This window comes from Myxine glutinosa, chromosome 5, assembly GCF_964187855.1.
Source record: "Myxine glutinosa chromosome 5, kmMyxGlut1.1, whole genome shotgun sequence".
In the NCBI taxonomy this organism is placed as follows: domain Eukaryota; kingdom Metazoa; phylum Chordata; class Myxini; order Myxiniformes; family Myxinidae; genus Myxine; species Myxine glutinosa.
The window spans coordinates 5,671,192-5,694,567 of record NC_136265.1 but is presented as its reverse complement, the minus strand read 5'-3'; the positions used below and the strand labels follow the sequence as shown (position 1 = coordinate 5,694,567).

The window sequence follows — 23,376 nt, the reverse complement described above, 5'->3', positions numbered from 1 at the left end:
GAGGGCCTTTCACTCACTCACCGCAGGCAGGTAGGTGGTCTTTCTGTCTTCTACCGACTCCTCTCCGGCCTTGCACCCCCAGCTCTCTCTGTGCTCTGTCCCCCAAATATTCCTACAGGTCGCACAAGATCTGCCAGCAACTCTCTGATGGTTAAACTGCCGAAATCTCGGCTCTCTGCTCACCTTCACTCTTTCATTCCTCTTTTCTCCCGCCTCTGGAACAAACTCCCTCACTCCCTTCAATCCCACCTCTCCCTCCAGGTCTTTAAAACAGCTGTTCACCACCATCTCTTATCTTCCCCCATCCAAAACCTTGATCTTTTCTACCCCCGCTAATTCACCCCAGATCCATCTTGTTTGAAATTCCAACTTCTTTCCTGGAAGTCCTGGCAGTGTCCATATGTTTTATACCTCTCCCACCGCCCCCTTCCCATGCCCCCCCCCCCCCAAAGCCCTCGCCCTCTCTCAGATCTCTCGATGTCTCCATGTCTCTCGGTCCCTGCTCTCAAATGTTGTGTTTGTGTCCTTCCCCCTCTCTCCCCATCTTGTCTACCGCTCCCGATGTTATATGTTTTATGTGTCGGTTTGTCTTTCTGTGTGATTAATGTTCGCTCTTTCACGAGCCTAGATCTTGTATACAAAAAAAAAAAAAAAAAAAAAAAAAGGTGTAGGGGGGAGTTTATTTGAGTGTTTGGGTGTAGGGGGAGTTTAGATGAGTGTAGGGTGTGGGGGGAGTTTATTTGAGTGTTTGGGTGTCGGGGGAGTTTGGTTGAGTGTTTGGGTGTTGGGGGAGTTTAGTTTATTGTTGGTGTAGGGGGGAGTTTAGTTTAGTGTTGGTGTGGGGGGAGTTTGGTTGAGTGTTTGGGTGTCGGGGGAGTTTAGATGAGTGTGGGGGGAGTTTATTTGAGTGTTTGGGTGTCGGGGGAGTTTGGTTGAGTGTTTGGGTGTTGGGGGAGTTTAGTTTATTGTTGGTGTAGGGGGGAGTTTAGTTTAGTGTTGGTGTGGGGGGAGTTTGGTTGAGTGTTTGGGTGTCGGGGGAGTTTAGATGAGTGTAGGGTGTGGGGGGAGTTTATTTGAGTGTTTGGGTGTCGGGGGAGTTTGGTTGAGTGTTTGGGTGTTGGGGGAGTTCAGTTTAGTGTTTGTGTGGAGGGAGTTTGGTTGAGTGTTTGGGTGTAGGGGGAGTTTAGTTGAGTGTTGGTGTGGGGGGAGTTTGCTTGGGTGGTTGGGTGTTTGGGTGTGGGTGGGGTAGTCGTATTCCCATGAAAGGTGAGATGTGCGGACAATGGTAAAATCTACAGTGTTTGTTTGTGCCCCTAGGGTACAAGTTTTGTTTCATGTTGGGATAAAGTGATAGGTCGTGTTTGGAAAGTAAGTACATTAGCATGGTAAAGGAGGCTCGCCTTCAAACTGTGCTCGCCATGTTTATTTAAAGCATTTACATAGTGAACATGGTGCATTGAAGTAACACAGAGGGAGGTTTGGGAGTGAAAGGAGATAATTAAAGGGCGCATGGAGGAGGGAGGGTGGGGGTTACAGTTGTAGGTGTGCGAATGTGTCCATGGAGTCGGAACGTGTAGGGTGGGGGTAGGGGGGCAATGGGGATGAGGGAGGAGGGGACATGCGAGTGAGATGCGAGGCGGGGCGACGTGAGGGAGGGGTAACGTGAGGGAGGGGTGGTGTGAGGGGGGTTGCTGTGAGGCAGGAGGAGTGTGAGGCAGGGGAGAGGTGCAGTGCGTGCTGCTGATGGCAAGAGGCGGTGAGAGTGAGTGCGCAGCAGGAACGCAGCGCACGAGGACCGAGTGCCGCAGTATTGTACGTATGATAAGTACATGTCTGAACGTCCGTTCGGTTTGTCTGACTGTTGCTGTCCCTGCTAGTTGCTCGTAACGACTGTCTGTCTATGTATATTTTGTCCATCTGTGTCCACATCCTTCTCTCTCTCTCCCCTATTCTCCCCATCAATGGATGTCGTCCCTTGCTCCGTCCAAATCCCATTTCATGATGATCTCAATCCGTTCATCCATTTCCTTCACTCCTAATCCATCGGTGCCTTTTATATCCTTCATTCTCACCGTTTGTCTATAATTGTCTCAATGCTCGCCATGTTTCCGCATTATTAATTGCTGGCAATGAAAGAGGGAGCGATGGAAGAGTAGGTGTTGGAATATGGGATGGATGGGGGAGGAGATGGGGATCATGGTGTGGGGGCGGACGGGGAGGGAATGAAAGAGTAGGTTTTCCATGGGAGGGGGACATCGCAAATGGAGATCGGTGGTGTGGGACAAATGGCAGAACGACGATGGCTCGACTCAAATGAGATTGTAGAGAAGGATGAAGAGAAACCCAGGAAACGGGATCAATTAGAGCTGGATGGCAATGGGAGGTGGGGTTGTTGGTGGACCAGGTGGTAAAGGTGAGAAGGGACATGAAGCCCTGGGGAGTAGAGGGGACACGGACACATCCATGGAGGGAATGCACAGAATCAGATGTGATGGTTATTTGGGAAGAGGCTTGAAGAGACATTTGGGATGTACAGAGCTACAAAAGCCATTTTTGGGTGTGCAAAGGTTCTGGGATGTGATTCCAGACCTGGGAAGGCTTGAGGAATGCAGGTGGGACCCCAGTAATATCGAGGTGTTTTGCCTGACCTGTACATTAAGAAATTCTATCTTGGACTCATTTCCCAATTTGGATGTAAGGCCACGTGACATAGTCATTCTCCACCCACGTTGTGGGTTTCCCCCCCCCCCCCCACATCGAACTGTGCATGATCTCAATCCTGTTCCGGATCCAAGGGGGGTACTCACCTGGTCGTATGCCAGTGATGATGAGCAACTGTGCACCTTTTAGATATAATGGCAATGAGTACCTGATCTGATCCTGAATTACTGAGACACTGCATCGTGCCTGATAGAGGCACATGAACACTGCCGGTACTTATAGGGAATGTGAAGGTATTCACCGGGTCTCGCGAGCATTCATTGGACGGGTTTGACCCCCAAATGCTGCAGCTAAAGGAGGTGTGAGGGTGAGGACTCCAATATTTTTTGTCCTAAATTCGCATCACGTGTGCTCATCTTCCAATCATAAGCAATTTACATCCTTCTGGAGTATTAGCCCTCAGGGTGCTTATTGTTGGGTGTAGATCTGATTGTTTACATTTTGCAATACTATTATACTTGTGTGAAAAGTCCTAAGTCTATGTTTGCACATTTTGGGAGGATCTTAATTCCTGGTGTTTAAAGTGCATTTCCATGACCATGGATGTTGACCTTAAACCATGGACTGTGACCATAGACCATGGATGGTGACCATAGACCATGGATGGTGACCATAGACCATGGACGGTGACCATACGCCATGGACGGTGACCTTTGACCATGAATGGTGACCATAGACCATGGATGGTGACCATATACCATGGATGGTGACCATACACCATGGATGGTGACCATAGACCATGGATGGTGACATTCGACTATGGATGGTGACCTTAGATCATGAATGGTGACCATAGACCATGGACCGTGACATTGACAATGGACAATGATATTAGACCATGGATGGTGATGATGATGATAGACCATGTATGGTGACCATGACCGTGGACAGTGATCTTAGACCATGGACGGTGACACTAGACCATGAACCATAACGATAGACCATGGGCGGTGATCTTAAACCATGAACCATGACGATAGACCATGGATGGTGATCTTAGACCATGGATGGTGACCATACACCATGGACGGTGACCTCAGACCATGAATTGGTAACCATAGACTATAGGTGATGACCTTAGACCATGAATGGTGAAAATATACCATGGATGGTGACCATAGACCATGGATGGTGACCATACACCATGGATGGTGACCATATACCATGGATGGTGACCATAGACCATGGACGGTGACCATACACCATGGACGGTGACCATACACCATGGATGGTGACCATATGCCGTGGATGGTGACATTAGACTATGGATGGTGACCTTAGATCATGAATGGTGACCATAGACCATGGACCGTGACATTGACCATGGACAATGATATTAGACCATGGATAGTGATGATAGACCATGGATGGTGACCATGACAGTGGACAGTGATCTTAGACCATGGACGGTGACAATAGACCATGAACCATAACGATAGACCATGGGCGGTGATCTTAAACCATGAACCGTGATAATAGACCATGTACAGTGATCTTAGACCATGGGTGGTGATCTTAAACCATGAGCCATGATGATAGACCATGGACGGTGATCTTCGACCATGAACCATGACGATAGACGATGGATGGTGATCTTAGACCATGGACGGTGACGATAGACCATGGACCATGACAATAGACCATGGACGGCGATCTTAGACCATGGACGGTGATCTTAGACCATGAATGGTGACCATAAACCATGGATGGTGACCATAGACCATTGATGGTGACCATCTACCATGAATGGGGACCATATACCATGGATGGTGACCATATACCATGGAAGGTGACCTGAGATCATGAATGGTGACCTTAGACCATGGATGGTAACCATAGACTATGGATGGTGTCCTTAGACCATGAATGGTGACCATAGACCATGGACAATGATATTAGACCATGGACGGTGATGTTGGAACATGGACGGTGATGTTAGACCATGGATGGTGATCTTAGACCATGGATGGTGATGCTGGACCATGGACGGTGATCTTAGACCATGGACGGTGACGATAGACCATGGACGGTGACCTGAGACCATGGACAGTTACCTTATACCATGGGAGGTGATCTTAGACCATGGACGGTGATCCTAGATCATGGACGGTGATCTTCGACCATAGGCGGTGATGATAGACCATGGACGGTGATCTTAGACCATGGATGGTGACGATAGACCATGGACGGTGACCTTAGACCATGGACAGTTTTCTTAGACCATGGACACTGGACCTTATACAGCAGGCTAATTGCCCAGTAAGACCACCAGCCGTATTGGAGCCCACTGGAATCACTACCTTACTTCCATGGATTATGAAGGTTCAATGACACACACCTGAACCCCAGTGCAATAACGGTACAAGGCTGGCATAGTGCGACAGATCGACAGGAAACGAATAACAGCAGCAAGATGTTTCATGCAATAGTCATAAATGATCGATGTAGCCCGACGGACAATTTCACGGATGTCCATCGGATATCCGAGGTCACACGTCGTTCTTATCATGTCCGTGTCATATCGGCCATAACCTGTGATCGATCTAGTGTGTTACACATTGCCCTACTATACAACGTAGGCCATTTTTGGACGACGGTGTCGACCTTTTGAAAAATGCTCATAACGATCAATCCGTTTCCTTGTATGTCAATGTTTTTTGTATCGCATGTCATTCCACGCCAATACTGTGACGTTGCTTCAGCAATGACGTCATCATGATATTATCGGTGTGTGTGTTCTGTAGGAATTATGACGTTTGTCTCCATAATGTGGAAACATTGTCTTCCTGCCTGATTATTTACATGCTGATACTTTTGTATCTTCGTTTGTCTTTGCCTATGTCATTGTACTCTGTTTCTGTCCGTCCTTGTCCGAGTCTGTCTTGCTCTTTGCTTTTTGCCTCAATCACTGCCGGTGTGTTTCTCAGTTTAAAGTTATTTTTCAATTTATTGCATTTATACCTTTTAACAAACTGATCGGTATTTTGACATCTTCCAGTATTGAACTGTTTCCAGCCTTTAAATCTGTATCACGTTTGACCAAACAAGTTTGTCTTGCTGAAACTGTTTTATCTGGATGATGATGAGGACATTATGTCCCATTTGTCATCCAGATCTGGTGATGTCATATACTTTGGTGGACGGATTAATGACATTGATGAGGTAGAAGAGGTGAACAATGAAAACATTTTCGGATGGATGGATGGACGATGGATTATATGGATGGATAAGATGGACGAATGTTTATGTTCATGGATGAGATGGATGATGGATTATATGTATATATGATATGGATGATGTATTGTATTGATGCATGAGATGGACGTGATGGTTATATGAATGGATGAGATACACTACATGACCAAAAGTATGTGGACACCCGAACATCGAACATCTCATTCCAAAATCATGGGCATTAATATGGAGTTGGTCCCCCCTTTGCTGCTATAACAGCCTCCACTCTTCTGGGAAGGCTTTCCACTAGATGTTAGAACATTGCTGCGGAGATTTGCTTCCATTCAGCCACAAAAGCATGAGTGAGGTCGGGCACTGATGTTGGGCGATTAGGCCTGGTTCGCATATACATGAAATGAATGATGGATTATATATATATATATGAGATGGATGATGGTTTCTATGTATGGATGATGGATTTTATATATATGGATTATATATATATATATATGTTCAAAACACACCTGGTCACAAGTGTGCCGCACTGACCGGGGCCTCAGTCGAGGTCCTCAGCATCATCCCGTTTCGGCCCTTCAACCTCGATACGGTCAGCTAAGGTGGGCCAGCAGGGGCACATCCACATCCACATGCAGCAACTGCACCTGGATGCGTACATACCCCCACCTCCAGCCAGAGCGAACAACAACAACAACACCTCCACATCCAGAATCCACAGCACCAAACAAACATGGTGGAACACTCAAACACCCACCTTTATACCCTTCACCACTCACCAACAAAACACACCAGATCATTCATACACACACATACACACCCATACACACACAACACCAACCAACCAACCACATACCCTTACATCATACACCACTCAACACACAAAAACACACACACTCATGCAAAAATTAATTCATGCAAAAACACACACCCTCACCCACTCACTCATATACACCAAATAAGAAATAATAATGGTAACAAAAAAACAAACAAAAACAAACAAACAAACAAACAAACCAATATATATATATTTGTATACTGAATCGAGGCTCATGAAAGAGCTGACATTTACTTCACAAACAAATCAACCAGACAAACAAAATATATAAAAAGAGGGAGCGGAAGACAAGAGAATGGGAAGCACACAAACACTTGAGAGCACACAACATTTAAGAGCAGGGAGATGTGTGGGAGGGAGATGGCTTGGGGGGAGGAGGCGTGGGAAGGGGGGGGGGCGGTGGGAGAAGTATAAAACTCAAGGACACCAAGGACTTCCAGGACAGAAGTTGGTATTTCAAAAAACTGGAATTGGGGTGAAATTAGCGGGGATAGAAAAGATCAATGTTTTGGATGGGGGAAGATAAGAGATGGTGGTGAACAGCTGTTTTAAAGACCTGGAGGGTGGAGTGGGATTGAAGAGAGTGAGGGAGTTTGTTCCAGAGGCGGGAGAAAAGAGGAATGAAGGAGTGAAGGTGAGCAGAGAGTCTTGATTTTGGCAGTTTAACCATAAGAGGGTTGCAGGCAGATCTTGTGCGACCTGCAGGAATATTTGCGGGACAGAGCCCAGAGAGAGCTGGGGGGGCAAGGCCAGAGAGGAGTCGGTAGAAGACGGAAAGACCACCAACCTGCCTGCGGTGAGTGAGTGAAAGGCCCTTGGAGTTAGCTTCATCGCGGGAGATTGCAATGATTCTGAATGCTTTGGTTTCAACAGCGTGAAGACGAGCTAGGTGTGAGGCAGGAGCACCAGCCCAGAGGGGAGAGCAGTATTCCATTGAGCTGCGGATGAAAGCCTTGTATGTGGTGAGGAGCTCAGGTGTGCCAAGGAAGGACTTCGCACGACGGAGGATGCCCAGTCGGCGACTGGCTTTGGAGGCCAGATTTGAAATGTGGTTTTCCCAGGAAAGATCATGGCAGATAGTGAGACCCAAAAGCTTGAGTGACAGAACTTCTTGGAGAGGACTATTCAGAAAGTGGATGGGAGGGTTGTCCAGTCGGTCTTTTCGGAGAGACATCGTAAGAGTGTGAGATTTGTCAGGATTGAAAGACATGTTCCACTTCTTTGCCCAGTCTGTGATTTTGTCCAGGTCTGCAGAGAGTGGGGAGGCTGCAGACTGCCGATCTGAGGGATGAAGAATGGAGCGACAGAGAGTAGAGTCATCAGCAAAGAGATAGAGAGGATTTTCAAGAGAGTCAGAGAGATCATTGATGAAGACCAGAAAAAGCACAGGGCCCAGAACACTGCCTTGGGGAACTCCAGCCTGAACAGAAAGAGGAGATGAGAGAAACCCATTCAGGGCCACACGTTGACTACGACTAGAGAGGAAGTCCGCCAGCCATGCGTGGAGATTTCCATGGATACCAAAAGAGGAGAGTTTGGTGAGCAGAGCGGGGTGCCAGACCGTATCGAAGGCACGTGATATGTCAAGGGAGACAGCTCTAATTTCCTCTTTGGCATTGAGGACCTCCATCCATTGTTGAGAAAGCAGAAGCAGCATGTCCAGAGTAGAGTGACCAGGTCTGAAACCAAATTGATGATCAGAGATCAAGCCATTGGAGAAGAGGAAAGATTTCATATCTGAAGCAATGATTGATTCCATGACTTTGCTGATAATTGCGAGAAGGCTGATTGGTCTGTAGTTGCTGGGATCTGTTTTTGCACCTTTTTTGTGCAAAGCGGTGATGTTGGCAGATTTCCAAGCAGATGGCAGATGACCTTGAGCAAAAGAGAGGGTGAAGAGAACCGAGAGAGGGAGTGAAAGAGCGGAAGAACAGGATTTTAGGACCCATGGGCTGATGCCGTCAGGGCCAGTTGCAGAATCAGAGTCGAGGGATGACAGAAACTTTTCCACCTTGTCAGGAGGAAAGGACACAGAGTCCAGGAGCAGCTGGGTACGACTGGGTACGGTGGGTACAGAGAGGGATGGGTTTGGGACACAAGATTTAGAGGCAAACACAGAGTTGAGGTATACAGCTTTTTCACGTGCGGAGTCAGCCGTGTGGCGGTTTGAGGTGAGGGAGGGGATGGAGGGGGAACAAACATCAGAAACAGATTTGACCAGACGCCACCAGGATTTGGAAGAGGGAGACAGATAAGAGAGTTCTGTCCTGAGAACGGAGAGATATTGTTTCCTGGCTCTCCTGAGGGTGGACACACACTTGTTTTGGGCTTTCTGAAAGGAAATGAGATTTCCTTCTGTTGGATTTGCTTTCCAGGAGACGAAAGCAAGTTGTTTCTGGGCAATAGCCTCACCACAAGATTCCGTGTACCATGGATGGGAGGAAGGGTATGACAACTGAAGACGAGATGGGATAAATCTGTGCATGAGAGAGAGCAATTTACTTTGGAAGAATTCCCAGGATGAGTTGATGTCAGAGGCGGTAGAGATGGGAGACCAGTCCAGATGATTAATGGCTGCTTGAAGACCGTGCCAGTTGGCCTGAGTGAAATGCCAGACTCGTCGACGCTGAGGAGGCTCTCTGAGAATGGTCAGAGACATGTCCACTTTAACAAGCACATGATCAGATGAGCCGATTGGAGCAGAAGAAGAGCAGCAGACATTTTCAGGAAAGTTTGTCATAACCAAATCCAGAAGAGAAGATGCTCCGTTGACTGAGATCCGGGTGGGGAAATTGACAGATTGTGTCAGTCCCAGTGAGTCGCAGAAGTCCTTTGCTGAGGAGCCATGGCTGGTGAGAGAGGTACCCACACCCAGCCAACTGGCATGGTGACAATTGAAATCACCACATATGAGGAAGATAGAGTTGGGATGGGTAGATAGAAGTTGGTCCATATTCTCAGATATTATCTCATATATATATATGAGATTATATAAATATATATTGTTACGGATCTCAGAGTACGGCACTCCCGTTAGCAAGGGGGAGTTAATCCCTTTGTCTTGTTAAGCTGGCCGTCTCCGGTCCTGGAACTATCCCGCTCCTTTGCGGGATGAGATTGGCCAGGGTGATTGGTCAAAGGTTTCCCAAATACCTTCACCAATCTCTCCGCAAAGCAGGGAGATGAGTCCCTGCTCGAACCGCGGATGTGATGGTAATTGCCGAGCGGTTTAGCAATCCACGATCCGAGCCGTTAGAAAAACGACTAACCCGATTCTGAGCGGTTCCTATATCGTGCCACCGATATTCAATGGGGAAAAGACTAAAGCGACCCGATGAGAGGAGCCAAAGAATAAGAAGGGTGAAGGAAGAACAAATATGGTTTATGAACTATCTACAAGAGGAAACGAAAGAAGGGAATATACAAGAAGAGGAAATAAAAGGACATAGGGCAACCTTATACACTCTTATATAACACGCCCATGACAATACAAACACACTTACACGAATGGGGTGGGGGTGGTGGGAATGAAGAGAAGGGTCCAAGCAGATGGTTCCAGGCTCCGGGTCCGCCGTGAAGAATGGCAGGCAGCTGGTGTCGTTGGCGCGCGACCGGACCTTACAAATGCAAGGGCGGGGGATCTCCGTACGTATAGCGTGCCGAACGCTCTCAAAACCACGGCAGTTCGTATCGAAAACGATCGTCCCAAACGATCCTCCGCGCAATGTTCTTATATTCGCTGCCTCTGCACTGTTCGCTCAAGTTTGCCGATCTTCTCTCCTCTCTTGATCATCTGCTCTCTCCCGCACATCTGCGTGAAAGGGCTTTGCGCTCGCGCTTTTATCACAAGCCTCGCATATCAAGCCACGTCCGCTTTGCTCCACCTACCGGTGAACACGCCTTGGCCCGGATTGGTCACGAGGGTTCATTGGTACCTCCCCTCGTGACGTGTTGATGGGGCCACGCCTATGTTCCTGGCCGCTCCTCCCTTTTTCTCCCGCTCTGCCACGTGGATTATGGCGGCTTGGGAAGGAACAAACCAAAAGGCAGCGAATGCTGCTGGCAATGGCGGCTTGGGCAGGAACAAACCAAAAGGCAGCGACGACGGCAATACGGCTACTGGCACTTTGGAGAGAGAGAGAGAGAGAGAGAGATTGGGGATAATTGAAGGGGCCTAGGTTATTTGATTAATACAACGCAGATTCAACTATTGGAAACAGATCCTTACCTGAAACACATACTAATGAAATAACTAAAGAAGAAGCCTATGGTTTGCTACATGTTGCTCATGGCCTAACTAGGGTGCGACCTTTGACCTTTACACCAACAATGGGGGTATTTACAGGGAATTATTTATAAGGGAACATTTACAAAAATTTACCAAGTGGAGGGTTCTAAAAACCACAACAATATATATATATACATACGTATATAAATACGTATATATATATATATATATATTGTTGCGGAAACGGAGTACGGCACTCCCCTTAGGAGGGGGGGGGGGGGTGTTAGTCCCCCTTCTATTTTCACTGGCCGTCTCCGCTCCTGAAGCTGCCCAGCTCCCTCCATGAGGCAGGTGAGCAACCTCGTTCGAGACCGCGGACAAGATGTTATTTTGCCGAGCGGATTAGCAGCCCGTGGCTCGAACCATTAGCAAAAACTAAACCCGATCCTCAACGTTGGCCAAATCGTGCCACAGGTGCTCAATGGGGAAATCACAAAGACGAACGGATGTGAAGAAAGGAAAGCAGAGTAAGGAAGAACAGGTATTTATTACTAATTACTATTGTACAAGTCAAAGAAACCAAGGAAGAAGGAAAGAAACGAAAATAATGACAGAAGGAGAAGACACAGTGCAATTCTAGCTTACCTATTCAGGCTTATTTATTCCCAGGGACAACACAAAGGACAGACGACAGTCAGACTTACACGGGGAATGAAGCAGAAATGAATGGCAGGAGGTGGATGGCTGGACGGACGAGAATATGGGATCACAGGGCGGGAAGGATGCGGGTCCGGTTGGTGTGATGGCGCGGCTCGAGGTGAGCAGCCGCCGACCCTCCTCAATCGTGTTCGCACGGCGGCATTGCTTCGCGGCCGCGGTCGAAACTGCCGTCAAAGCTCAAAGCTGCGGTGGTCAAAGCTGCGGTGGATTCAAAGCTGCAGTGGATTCAAAGCTGCGGTGGACTCAAAGCTCATCGGAGGTCTCTCGCTTATCTCAGGTCCCTCGCTCATCTGACTCATCTGCCGCATCTGACTCCGCAGTCCTTCCCCACCCCCTTTTATGAGGCGCGTGGCGATCAAGCCACCGGCCTGTTGGAAACGCCCATCGGTGAGCTCGCCTTGGCCTTGATTGGTCGCGAGGGCTCACCGATCCCGCCCCTTGAGGAGGCGTTGGCAAAGCCACGCCTTGTTCCTGGCGCTTGGCTGACTCCTCCCACCTTCTGCTCCGAGATGACCTCGTGTTCAATGGAGTCTTGGGGTGAAGAAAACCGCCCAAAGCAGTAGTGGCGAACGCCGCCGTACTGGCGCTTTTTAGGAGGCCATGGGGGTGTCGGAGGGATCCTATCTTATTTCAATTCGGTGCAATGCAGTGTCAATTAATGGGAGACAGAGCCTTAAGCTAATACACATAATAAGGAAATAACTATTTAGAAGGGTATATGATTTTCTACGTGCATGCGATGGACTAACTAAGGGGACAACCTTTGACCTTTACACAAATGGAGGTATTTACAAGAATTACTACAATTGACAGAGGGTGATATTTACAAACACAGGATTCTCAAATCCGCAACACTATATATATATATATATATATATATATATATATATATATATATATATATATATATATATATATATATATATATATATATAATATATATATATATATATATAGATATATATAGATATATATATATATATAGATATATATATAGATATATATATATATATATATATATATATATATATATATATATATATATATATATATATATATATATTGTTACTGATCGTGGTTTTAGATGTTATTTTACCGAGCGGTTTGGTATTACCGCGTCCGAACAGTTACTCCCCGCTTAGAACCCGATTTCACCCAAACGTTGGCCGGATCGCACCGCAGCTAGTCAATAGGGAAAAGACAAAGGCGACACGGATGTGAAGAAGAAGAAGGAATAAAACGAGAAGATGTACAGACGAGTAATGGGATTTATTATTTACACAAGCAAAAAGGAGCAATCAAGGTTTATTTACAACACATAAGACGCAGGTGACACAGTGCAAATATTAACTTATACCAGCTTAATTAACCCAGGACAGAACAAACAGAACAAACTCACGTACACAAGAAGGATGGAAAGGCAGGAGGTGGATGGCTGGAGGGAGAGGGAGGTCCAAAGGGGTCCTGCAGCTCAACCGGCGCGTTTAGCAGCCGCCGTTCCTTTACGGTCCTGCTCCAAACCGCCGTCCAGGCCCCAAGTGGCTGTGGGGTGTTGTTGCTGCTGTGGCCTCCGCTGCTTTCCCAGGACTTGTCTGACGCGTCTGGTCCAAACCCTCAACTCTTTCTTGGTTCACTCACTCCTCACCACCGACTCCTCACCGCAACCAACGCAACCACTGACCGCCACCACCGACTCCTCACCGCAACCAACTGACCACCGACTCCACTGACTGACTCTTCACGACTCTCTCTCCGACCAACTCTTTTGTGACCAACTCACGTGCGCGCCTTTTATAGCGCCTCCGGCGATTAAGCCGCCGGCCTTTTGGACACGCCCATCGGGGTGCTCACCTCGGCCCTGGTTGGTCGCGCGACCCTCTGGCTCCGCCCTTGATGACGACGGGCGGGCACGCCTTTCTTCTCCGACGAGAGCACAGGTTCAATGGTGGTTTTGGAGAGGAGGTAATTCGGCAATCGAGGCCCGGCAATGACGGAAGGGGGTGTAAAAGGAAATGGAGGTTTTGGGGATGGGAAGGAAAGGGGATCTATTCTCTTTCACTGGTGCAATGGAGTACTTCAATTAATGGGAGACACAGCCTTACTCTAAAACACAGAATAAGAGATAACTATCAACAGGGGTATTCTATTATTTGGCTGATGTGTATGCTTGTGGACTAATTATGGGATGCCCTTTCACCTTTACACAGCTCCAGAGGTAGGGGGGCGCAGAATAAACAATAATAATAATAGTACAGCACACAATCAAAAAATATACAGTCCTCATCTCCGCAACAATATATATATATATGATGGATGATGGTTTATATTCTATGGATGATGGATTACATATTTGAGATGAATAATGGTTTATATGTATAGATGATAGATTCTATGTATGAGACATGAGATGAATGATGGTTTATATGTACTACCGTGACTCGGTGCGGTCGGCTCGCCTCACCACACGTCGTTTCAGAGGGATAGGCATCTTTGACCATTTCAGTGTCTTTTGAGTCTTCACGGTCTTTGGGGTGTTTGGGGTCTTTGGGGTCTTCAGTGTCTTCAGGGTCTATTGGTTCTTAAGGGGCTTTTGGTTCCTCTGGGTCTTTAAGGGTCTTTGGGGTATTTTGATTATTCGGGGTGGTTAAGGGTCTTTTGGGTATAAATGGTATTTTGGGTCTAAAGGGTCTTTAAGGGTCTTTGGGATATTCAGGGTGTTTTGGGTCTTCAGGGTATTTAGGGTCTTCAGGGTGTTTTTGGTCTTCAGGGTCTTTTGTGTCTTCAGGGTCTTTTGGGTCTTTGGGGTCTTTTGGATCCTCTGGGCCTTTGGGGTGTTTTGGGCCTTTGGGGTGTTTTGGGTCTTTGGGGTGTTTTGGGTCTTCAGGGTTTTTTGGGTCTTCAGGGTGTTTTGGGTGTTTGGGGTATTTTGGGTCTTCAGGGCCATTTGGGTATTCAGGGTCTTTTGGATCCTTTGGGCCTTTCGGGGTATTTTTGGGTCTTTGTGGTGTTTTGGGTCTTCGGGGCCTTTGGGGTCTTCAGGTTCTTTTGGTTCTTCAGGGTCTTTAATGGTCTTTGTGGTCATAAGGGTGTTTTGGGTATTTGGGGTCTTTTGGGCCTTTTAGGTCTTCAGGGTGTTTTGGGTCTTTGGGGTCTTTTGGATCTTCAGGGTGTTTTGGGTCTTCGGGGTCTTTTGGGTCTTCAGGGCCATTTGGGTCTTCAGGGTCTTTTGGATCCTCAGGGCCTTTCAGGGTATTTTGGGTCGTTGGGGTCTTCAGGGTATTCTGGGTCTTCAGGGGCTTTTGGGTCTTCAGGGGCTTTTGGGTCTTCAAGGGCTTTTGGGTCTTCGGGGTCTTTTGGGTGTTTTGGGTCTTCAGGGTATTTTGGGTCTTCAGGAGTCTTGGTGGTTTTAAGGGTCTTTGGGGATTTAAAGTGTCGTCAAAGGTCTGAGGGGTCTCAGCAGTCTAAACGTAATTAAGATTTGACTCTGTGTTTTGGGTGTTAATTTTATTTGAAGAAGAAAAAGAAGACTTTTTGGTTGCATATTAATCAAACAAACATAACCATATAGGTTTGCTCTATTATAAAACGATTTATACAGGTTATCACTGCAGGAAGAACCCTTGGGGAAGTGGGACATTATTATTATTAATTTGTTTTGTAATAACATCAATATTATGCTGTTAATATTATCATTCGTTTTGTATTAGAAGCGGCCTTGGAGAAACACCACGATAAAGCTAATTTAACATGGATATACACCTCAACACGCAACCCCTTTGTCGGCAATGGTGGGGAAAACCCGCTCGGGAGAGACAAACCCCTTCGGGATGGGGGCAAATGAATGCGCTACAACCTTCATGATGTAACCCGTGGTCTTCCTGTCAAGTTTGGTTGAGATTGGATAAGTAACGACAGATTGTGTGCTTGTGTTTTATACTTCTCCCACCCCCCTCCCCCTTCCCACGCCTCCTCCCCCCAAGCCCTCTCCCTCCCACACATCTCCCGATGTCCCTGCTCGGAAATGTTGTGTTTGTGTGCTTCCCCTTCTCTCTCCATCTTGTCTACTGCTCCCTCTTTTTATACATTTTGTTTGTCTGTTTGATTTTTTTTTGTGATAAATGTTAGCCCTTTCACGAGCCTCGATTCTGTATCCAAAAAAAGAAAAAAAAAGAAGAAAAAAAAGATTGTATCTCGGTGAAAAAATCAAGGTGTCAAGATTTGAAAAAATTAAACATACACATATACAAGGTGTCTTGTGGGTGGAGTTTGTTTATGTGTAGAGGTTTTGTGTTTTTGTGTGGTCGGGAGAATGGAAATTGTGATTATTGAAATGTGTTTTGCAATGTGAATGGGAATTTCACATGTAAGCAGGCCATGGCAGCATCTTTTCATGACATCTTTTATTGGAAATATGTGATTGGGAATTGAATGGCAGCGGGGGAGGAAATGTTCTTGTTGATTTTGTGGGTGGGGAAGGTGTGTGTGTCCGCAGGTACGGATCAAGCTCTGGAGGAGCGGTGACTGCGGCCCCCTCTGTGGTAATTGCCTCGGGCAGCTAGTGGTGTCTGGAAATTGGGAGCCCGTCGGCGGTGGGGGTCTGTTTGGGCGTCCTGCAGTATGGAGACCCTCGGCGACCCGTGAGGCTGTGTGAAAGCCTGATGCAACGAAGCCTGGTGTGGAGACCTCCCCAGCAGGATGACAGCTAAGGAGATGTTTGGCTGTCTTGGGGCCAAGAGTTAAAGGAAGGGGTGGGGGGGGGGGGGGGGGGTTAGGGGGGGGAGGTGAAGAAGTCATAAGTCGGGCGACTTGTTTTTGAACTGCGGGCACCACAGCCTGAAGCGCCCCCACCATCTTGCTTGTGCGGTACCTCCCCGCTGCCTAGTAGAAACACACACACATGTGTTAATGACATGAAATCTTTTCCTCTTCTCCAATGGCTTGATCTCTGATCATCAATTTGGTTTCAGACCAGGTCACCCTACTCTGGACATGCTGCTTCTGCTGTCTCAACAATGGATGGAGGTCCTCAATGCCAAACAGGAAATTAGAGCTGTCTCCCTCGACATATCACGTGCCTTCGACACGGTCTGGGCACCCCGCTCTGCTCACCAAACTCTCCTCCTTTGGTATCCATGGAAATCTCCACGCATGGCTGGCGGACTTCCTCTCTAGTCGTCGTCAACGTGTGGCCCTGAATGGGTTTCTCTCATCTCCTCTTCCTGTTCAGGCTGGAGTTCCCCAAGGCAGTGTTCTGGGCCCCGTGCTTTTTCTGGTCTTCATCAATGATCTCTCTGACTCTCTCGAAAATCCTCTCTATCTCTTTGCTGATGACTCCACTCTCTGCCGCTCCATTCCTCTTCCCTCAGATCGGCAGTCTGCTGCCTCCTCACTCTCTGAAGACCTGGACAAAATCACAGACTGGTCAAACAAGTGGAACATGTCTTTCAATCCTGACAAATCTCACACTCTTACTATGTCTCTCCGAAAAGATCGACTGGACAACCCTCCCATCTACTTTCTCAACAATCCTCTCCAAGAAGTTCTGTCGCTCAAGCTTTTGGGTCTCACTATCTGCCATGATCTTTCTTGGGAAAACCACATTTCCAAGCTGGCCTCCAAAGCCAGTCGCCGACTGGGCATCCTCCGTCGTGCGAAGTCCTTCCTCGGCACACCTGAGCTCCTCACCACATACAAGGCTTTCATCCGCAGCTCAATGGAATACTGTTCTCCCCTCTAGACCGGTGCTCCTGCCTCACACCTAGCTCGGCTTCACGCTGTTGAAACCAAAGCTTTCAGAATTATTGGAATCTCCCGCGATGAAGCTATCTCTGAGGGCCTTTCACTCACTCACCGCAGGCAGGTAGGTGGTCTTTCTGTCTTCTACCGACTCCTCTCCGGCCTTGCACCCCGAGCTCTCTCTGTGCTCTGTCCCCCAAATATTCCTACAGGTCGCACAAGATCTGCCAGCAAACCTCTGATGGTTAAACTGCCGAAATCTCGGCTCTCTGCTCACCTTCACTCTTTCATTCCTCTTTTCTCCCGCCTCTGGAACAAACTCCCTCACTCCCTTCAATCCCACTCCTCCCTCCAGGTCTTTAAAACAGCTGTTCACCACCATCTCTTATCTTCCCCCATCCAAAACCTTGATCTTTTCTACCCCCGCTAATTCACCCCAGATCCACCTTGTTTGAAATTCCAACTTCTTTCCTGGAAGTCCTGGCAGTGTCCATATGTTTTATACCTCTCCCACCGGCCCCTTCCCATGCCCCCCCCCCCCCCAAAGCCCTCGCCCTCTCTCAGATCTCTCGATGTCTCCATGTCTCTCGGTCCCTGCTCTCAAATGTTGTGTTTGTGTCCTTCCCCCTCTCTCCCCATCTTGTCTACCGCTCCCGATGTTATATGTTTTATGTGTCGGTTTGTCTTTCTGTGTGATTAATGTTCGCTCTTTCACGAGCCTCGATCTTGTATACAAAAAAAAAAAAAAAAAAAATCTATGCCATGGTCTTGCAGGGGAGTGAAATACATGCTTTGATGATTTTTGAAATGTGTGTGAATGGTTATGGGATTTGTGTGAATGAAGGGGGGAGAAATCCACCAAGGCATGTCACTCACCTGTGACGGGGCCCACGGAAATTTGGGGCACATTGGGATGGCACGGCAGGTAATGTTGGGTATTGCGGCATCCACCGGGGCACGTGGTCTCTAGAGGGATCCAAGGTGTTGTACAAATTGTACATTGTACAAGGTGTTGTACATTCTCAGAGAGCCTCCTCAGCGCCGACGAGTCTGGCATTTCACTCAGGCTGACTGGCACGGTCTTCAAGCAGCCATCAATCATCTGGACTGGTCTCCCATCTCTACTGCCTCTGATGTCAACACTTCCTGGGAATTCTTCCAAAGTAAACTGCTCTCTCTCATGCATAGATTTACCCCATCTCGTCTTCAGTTGTCATACCCTTCCTCCCGTCCATGGTACACTGAAGCTTGTGGTGAGGCAGTTGCCATGAAGCAACTTGCCTTCACCTCATTGAAGGCTAATCCAACTGAAGGTAGTCTCAGTTCCTTTCACAAAGCTCGTAACAAGTGTGTATCTACCCTCAGGAGAGCCAGGAAACACTATCTCTCTACTCCCAAGACTGAACTCTCAAACCTGTCTCCCTCCTCCAAATCCTGGTGGCATCTGGTCAAATCTATTTCTGGTGTTTGTTCCCCTTCCATCCCCTCCATTACCTCAAATGGCTACACAGCTGACACCGTACTTGAAAAAGCCGAATGCCTCAAGTCTGTTTGCCTCAAAATCTTGTGTCCCGAACCCATCTGTCTCTGTACCCACCTTTCCCAATGCAACCCAGCGGCTCCTGGACTCTGTGTCCTTCTCTCCTGACAAGGCAGAGAAGTTTTTGTCAAACCTCGACTCTGATTCTGCAACTGGACCAGATGGCATCAGCCCACGGGCCCTAAAATACTGCTCTGCCTCTCTATCTCACCCTCTCTCTGTTCTCTTCACCTTCTCTTTTGCTCAAGGTCATCTGCCATCTGCTTGGAAATCAGCCAACATTACCGCTTTACACAAAAAAGTGCAAAAATAGATCCTTGCAACTACAGACCAATCGGCCTGCTCCCAATAATCAGCAAGGTCATGGAATCAATCATCGCTTCTGACATCAAATCCTACCTCTTCTCCAATGGCTTGATCTCAGATCATCAATTTGGATTCAGACAAGGTCATTCCACTCTGGACATGCTGCTTCTGCTGTCTCAACAATGGATGGAGGTCCTTAATGCCAAACAGGAAATCAGAGCTGTCTCCCTTGACATATCACGTGCCTTCGATACGCTCTGGCACCCAGCTCTGCTCACAAAACTCTCCTCCTATGGTATCCATGGAAATCTCCACACATGGCTTGCAGAATTCCTCTCTGGTCGTAGGCAACATGTGGCCCTGAATACATTTCTCTAATCTCCCCTTCCTGTTCAGGCTGGAGTTCCCCAAGGCAGTGTTCTGGGCTCTGTGCTTTTTCTGGTCTTCATCAATGATTTCTCCGACTCTCTTGAAAATCTTCTCTATCTCTTTGCTGATGAGTCCACTCTCTGCCGTTCCATACCTCATCCCTCAGATCGATAGTCTGCAGCCTCCTCACCCTCTGCAGACCAGAACAAAATCACAGACTGGTCAAACAAGTGGAACATGTCTTTCAATCCTGACAAATGTCTCTCCAAAAAGACCGACTGGACAACCTTCCCATCTACTTTCTGAACAAGCCTCTCCAAGAAGTTCTGTCACTCAATCATTTGGGTCTCACTATCTGCCATGATCTTTCATGGGAAAACCACATTTCCAAGTTGGCCTCCAATGCCAGTCGCCGACTGGGCATCCTCCATCGTGCAAAGTCCTTCCTTGGCACAGCTGAGCTCCTCACGACATACAAGGCTTTCATCCGCAGCTCAATGGAATACTGTTCTCTCCTCTGGGCTGGTGCTCCTGCCTCACACCTAGCTCGGCTTCACGCTGTTGAAACCAAAGCTTTCAAAATCATTGGAATCTCCCACGATGAAACTAACTCTGAGGGCCTTTCACTCACTCACTGCAGGCAGGTTGGTGGTCTTTCTGTCTTCTACCGACTCCTCTCCGGCCTTGCTCCCACAGCTGTCTGTGCTCTTTCCTCCAAATATTCCTGCAGGTCGCACAAGATCTGCCTGCAACCCTCTCCTGGCGAAACTGCCAAAATCAAGACTCTCTATTCACCTTCACTCTTTAATTCCTCTTTGCTCCCGCCTCTGGAACAAACTCCCTCACTCTCTTCAATCCCACTCCTCCCTCCAGGTCTTTAAAACAGCTGTTCCCCACCATCTTTAAAACAGCTGTTCACCACCCCCATCCAAAACCTGGGTCTTTTCTACCCCCGTTAACTCACCCCAGATCCACTTTTTTTAAATTCCGACTTCTTTCCTGGAAGTCCTCGTGGTGTCCATGTGTTTTACACCTCTCCCACCCACCCCCCTTCCCATGCCTCCTCCCCCCAAGCCCTCCCCCTCCCACAGATCTCCCGATGTCCCTGCTCTCAAATGTTGTACTTGTGTGCTTCCCTCTCTGTGCCCATCTTGTTTCCTGCTTCCTTTATCATATGTTTTATGTATCAGTTTGTCTTTTTGTGATTAATGTTAGCTCTTACACGAGCCTCAATCTTGTATCCAAAAAACAAACAAAAAAACTTTTTGTTAATTTTTTGTTGCATTTTTGGTTAACGTTTCGTAGTTAAGGTAGTTTTGTGTGTTTTGAAATTTTCTTCCTGCCCCATGAGTTAGGAGCAAGGACTTCAAGTTTTGGGAATATTTGAAATGTGAATTGTTGCTTTGGAGGTTAGGACGTGAAGGAGAGTAGGTAAGTAGCTATGGCTCGCTTCCCACAGCCCTCATGATTTATTTCATAGGCTAATTAAGTTTGAGTCGGTAAGTGTTAAGACTGGAACAGTAATGCCTGCAGTGAACCTTGCGGGGGCTACGGTTACGGGGGGTCGGGGAGGGGGGGGGGAGGCGGCTGTGTTACGTTTATAGGGGGTAGGCAATACCTTTGTCCAGGTGGGATGCATAGGTGGTGTGCTCTGACTGTCATGAAGAAGAAGAAACCCCATGTAATAAGTAGAAAATTTGTGTAGACCATATGTCGGGTAAGCTTGTATCTTCGTCCCCATGAGAGGGGTGGGGTATGTTAATTAGCGAGGGATTATGGGTAAATTAATCCCCTGCACGTAATGCCTCTGTAATATTTTCCTGTGTTCCTTATGACACCGCACTACACACCATAGCCAAGCCAAGCAATCAACACCATAATTAATTACACTAATTAAAAACCAACCGGAAACCAGGCATCGAACACTACCGCTGGTGCCGCAGCCACTACGTCACCACCTCAATCAGGCAGGGCCGTGGAGCCACACCAGAAGAACATTGATTGGTCTGGGATTTATTGGCACAAGGACTGGCATGATGGGACTCGCTGATAGGAGCGGACACGGAGACGTCGTGGGATGACGTCAGAGCCTCAAGTACAAAATAATTGGAATGGCGGACATTTTCTCTTCTCGTTCTGGATCCCATAGCGCACCGTCGCTTATTGCTCTTGCGCCAGGAAGATTCATCATGAACAGTCGTATCCCGACATTTTGTCTCTTTCGTCTCTTTCACTTTCCTCGTGGCTTTCTCTCTTGTGTTGGGGTGCTCTGGAGGAGGGACATTCTTAAAGAACGGGGAGATATACGGTGCGCTCTTTAGCGAAGGATTCATTGGGAGCAGCCACGATTTTGTATCTCTCGGTTGCTGGATCCGGTGGTTCGGTCGTGTTCTGACATCTTCATCGTGATCGTGAGGAGGAGGAACTGCGGACCGAGAACTACTGTTTCCCACACAAAGACGAGTGGACGGGCGTGGCCTGTTTGCTTCGCGTACGAAGCCAGGAGTGAGCTGAGTGCGCGGCGAGGCCTAGTTCATGCCCACGGAGTGCAGCCTGCGTTTTTTGCCACCAAGGACGCGAGGAGGTTGTGACAATTCCTGACGAGGTTCAAGAGCCGATTAGAGATAAGTGCCACACAAACACATATTTATTTTTTACAGTTATTTTCCCATTGTTTGTATTTGAGTTTGTGTGTGGGTGCTCCAATTAGGAATTTAGTTTTATCGTGCATTATTTTGTGACCGGCATTTTCTTTAATAAAATCGGTATTTTTGTACATTTTTATTCTGTGTCGGTTTGAGTTGATTTATTGCAGGGTCGAGGATGTCAGGTGGACTCGTGAAGGTAAGCTCTTCGACCTCCCTCCCCGCGCGAATAACGAAGGTCTGCCATTGAATTGAACGCCTCGGAGTTAAAGCTCGTTTGGTCATCTGTGTCGCCCTGCGGTTTTCACCAGAAGGTAGTCACACGACAATATGGATGATGGTTTATTTGTAGGAATGGTGGATTATATGGATGATATGGATGATGGTTTATTTGACGGAATGATGGATTATAGGGATGATATGGATGATGGTTTATTTGTCGGAATGGTGGATTATATGGATGATATGGATGGTGGTTTATTTGCAGGAATGATGGATTATATAGATGATATGGATGATGGTGTGGCGGGCACAAGGGACAATAATTCCGCGCACCCGTGGGTGGCGCGAGCGTCCAGGCGGGGAACTGAAAGGCATGCCCCGCCTTTCGGCCGATCGGCCACACCCGGGGGCAAGGCGTGGCCTCGGGAGATATATGCGGGCTCTAAGCTCGAGCCCGCCCAGTGCTGAAGTGCGAGCTCTGAATAAAGTCTCTTGTTGTATCAACGCGTTGTGGCCTACCTCTCTGGCAATCGAGTCGTGTGTGCACAGCACCACACTGGTGACCCCGATTGGTTCAGCCGTTGCTGACCCCCGAACGCGCCATAGCTACCAACGCCGTCGCAATCAAACTCCCGGAGTTTTGGGAAGCGCAAGCCGACGTTTGGTTTGTGCAAGCCGAAGCTCAGTTCCAACTCCGGGGCATCACGGCGGACGAGACCCGGTACTACCACGTGGTCGCCGCCCTCGGGCACGGCACGGCTGCCCGCGTCGTGTCTATCGTTCGGCACCCGCCGGGCGACCACAAGTACGAGGCGCTCAAACGTCTCCTCCTCGCCACGTTCGGGCTCACAGAGATCGAACG

General features: G+C 47.9%; 1 protein-coding gene across 5 annotated transcripts in view; it reads left to right on the top strand.

Moving 5' to 3' along the window:
* The window catches only part of LOC137428017 (voltage-gated potassium channel KCNC1-like), a 289,763-nt gene that overhangs the window by 8,792 nt on the left and 257,595 nt on the right, over positions 1–23,376 (top strand). The window contains exon 1 of one of the 5 annotated variants that reach the window (XM_078777531.1): positions 1,719–1,812. The exons of 3 other annotated variants lie outside the window; for them this stretch is intronic. The gene's annotated coding sequence lies outside the window, so the exon portion shown is untranslated. Of the gene's footprint in view, positions 1–1,718; positions 1,813–16,335; positions 16,445–23,376 lie in introns of those variants that run through there. One more of the 5 variants, XM_078777532.1, reaches the window with a different exon arrangement.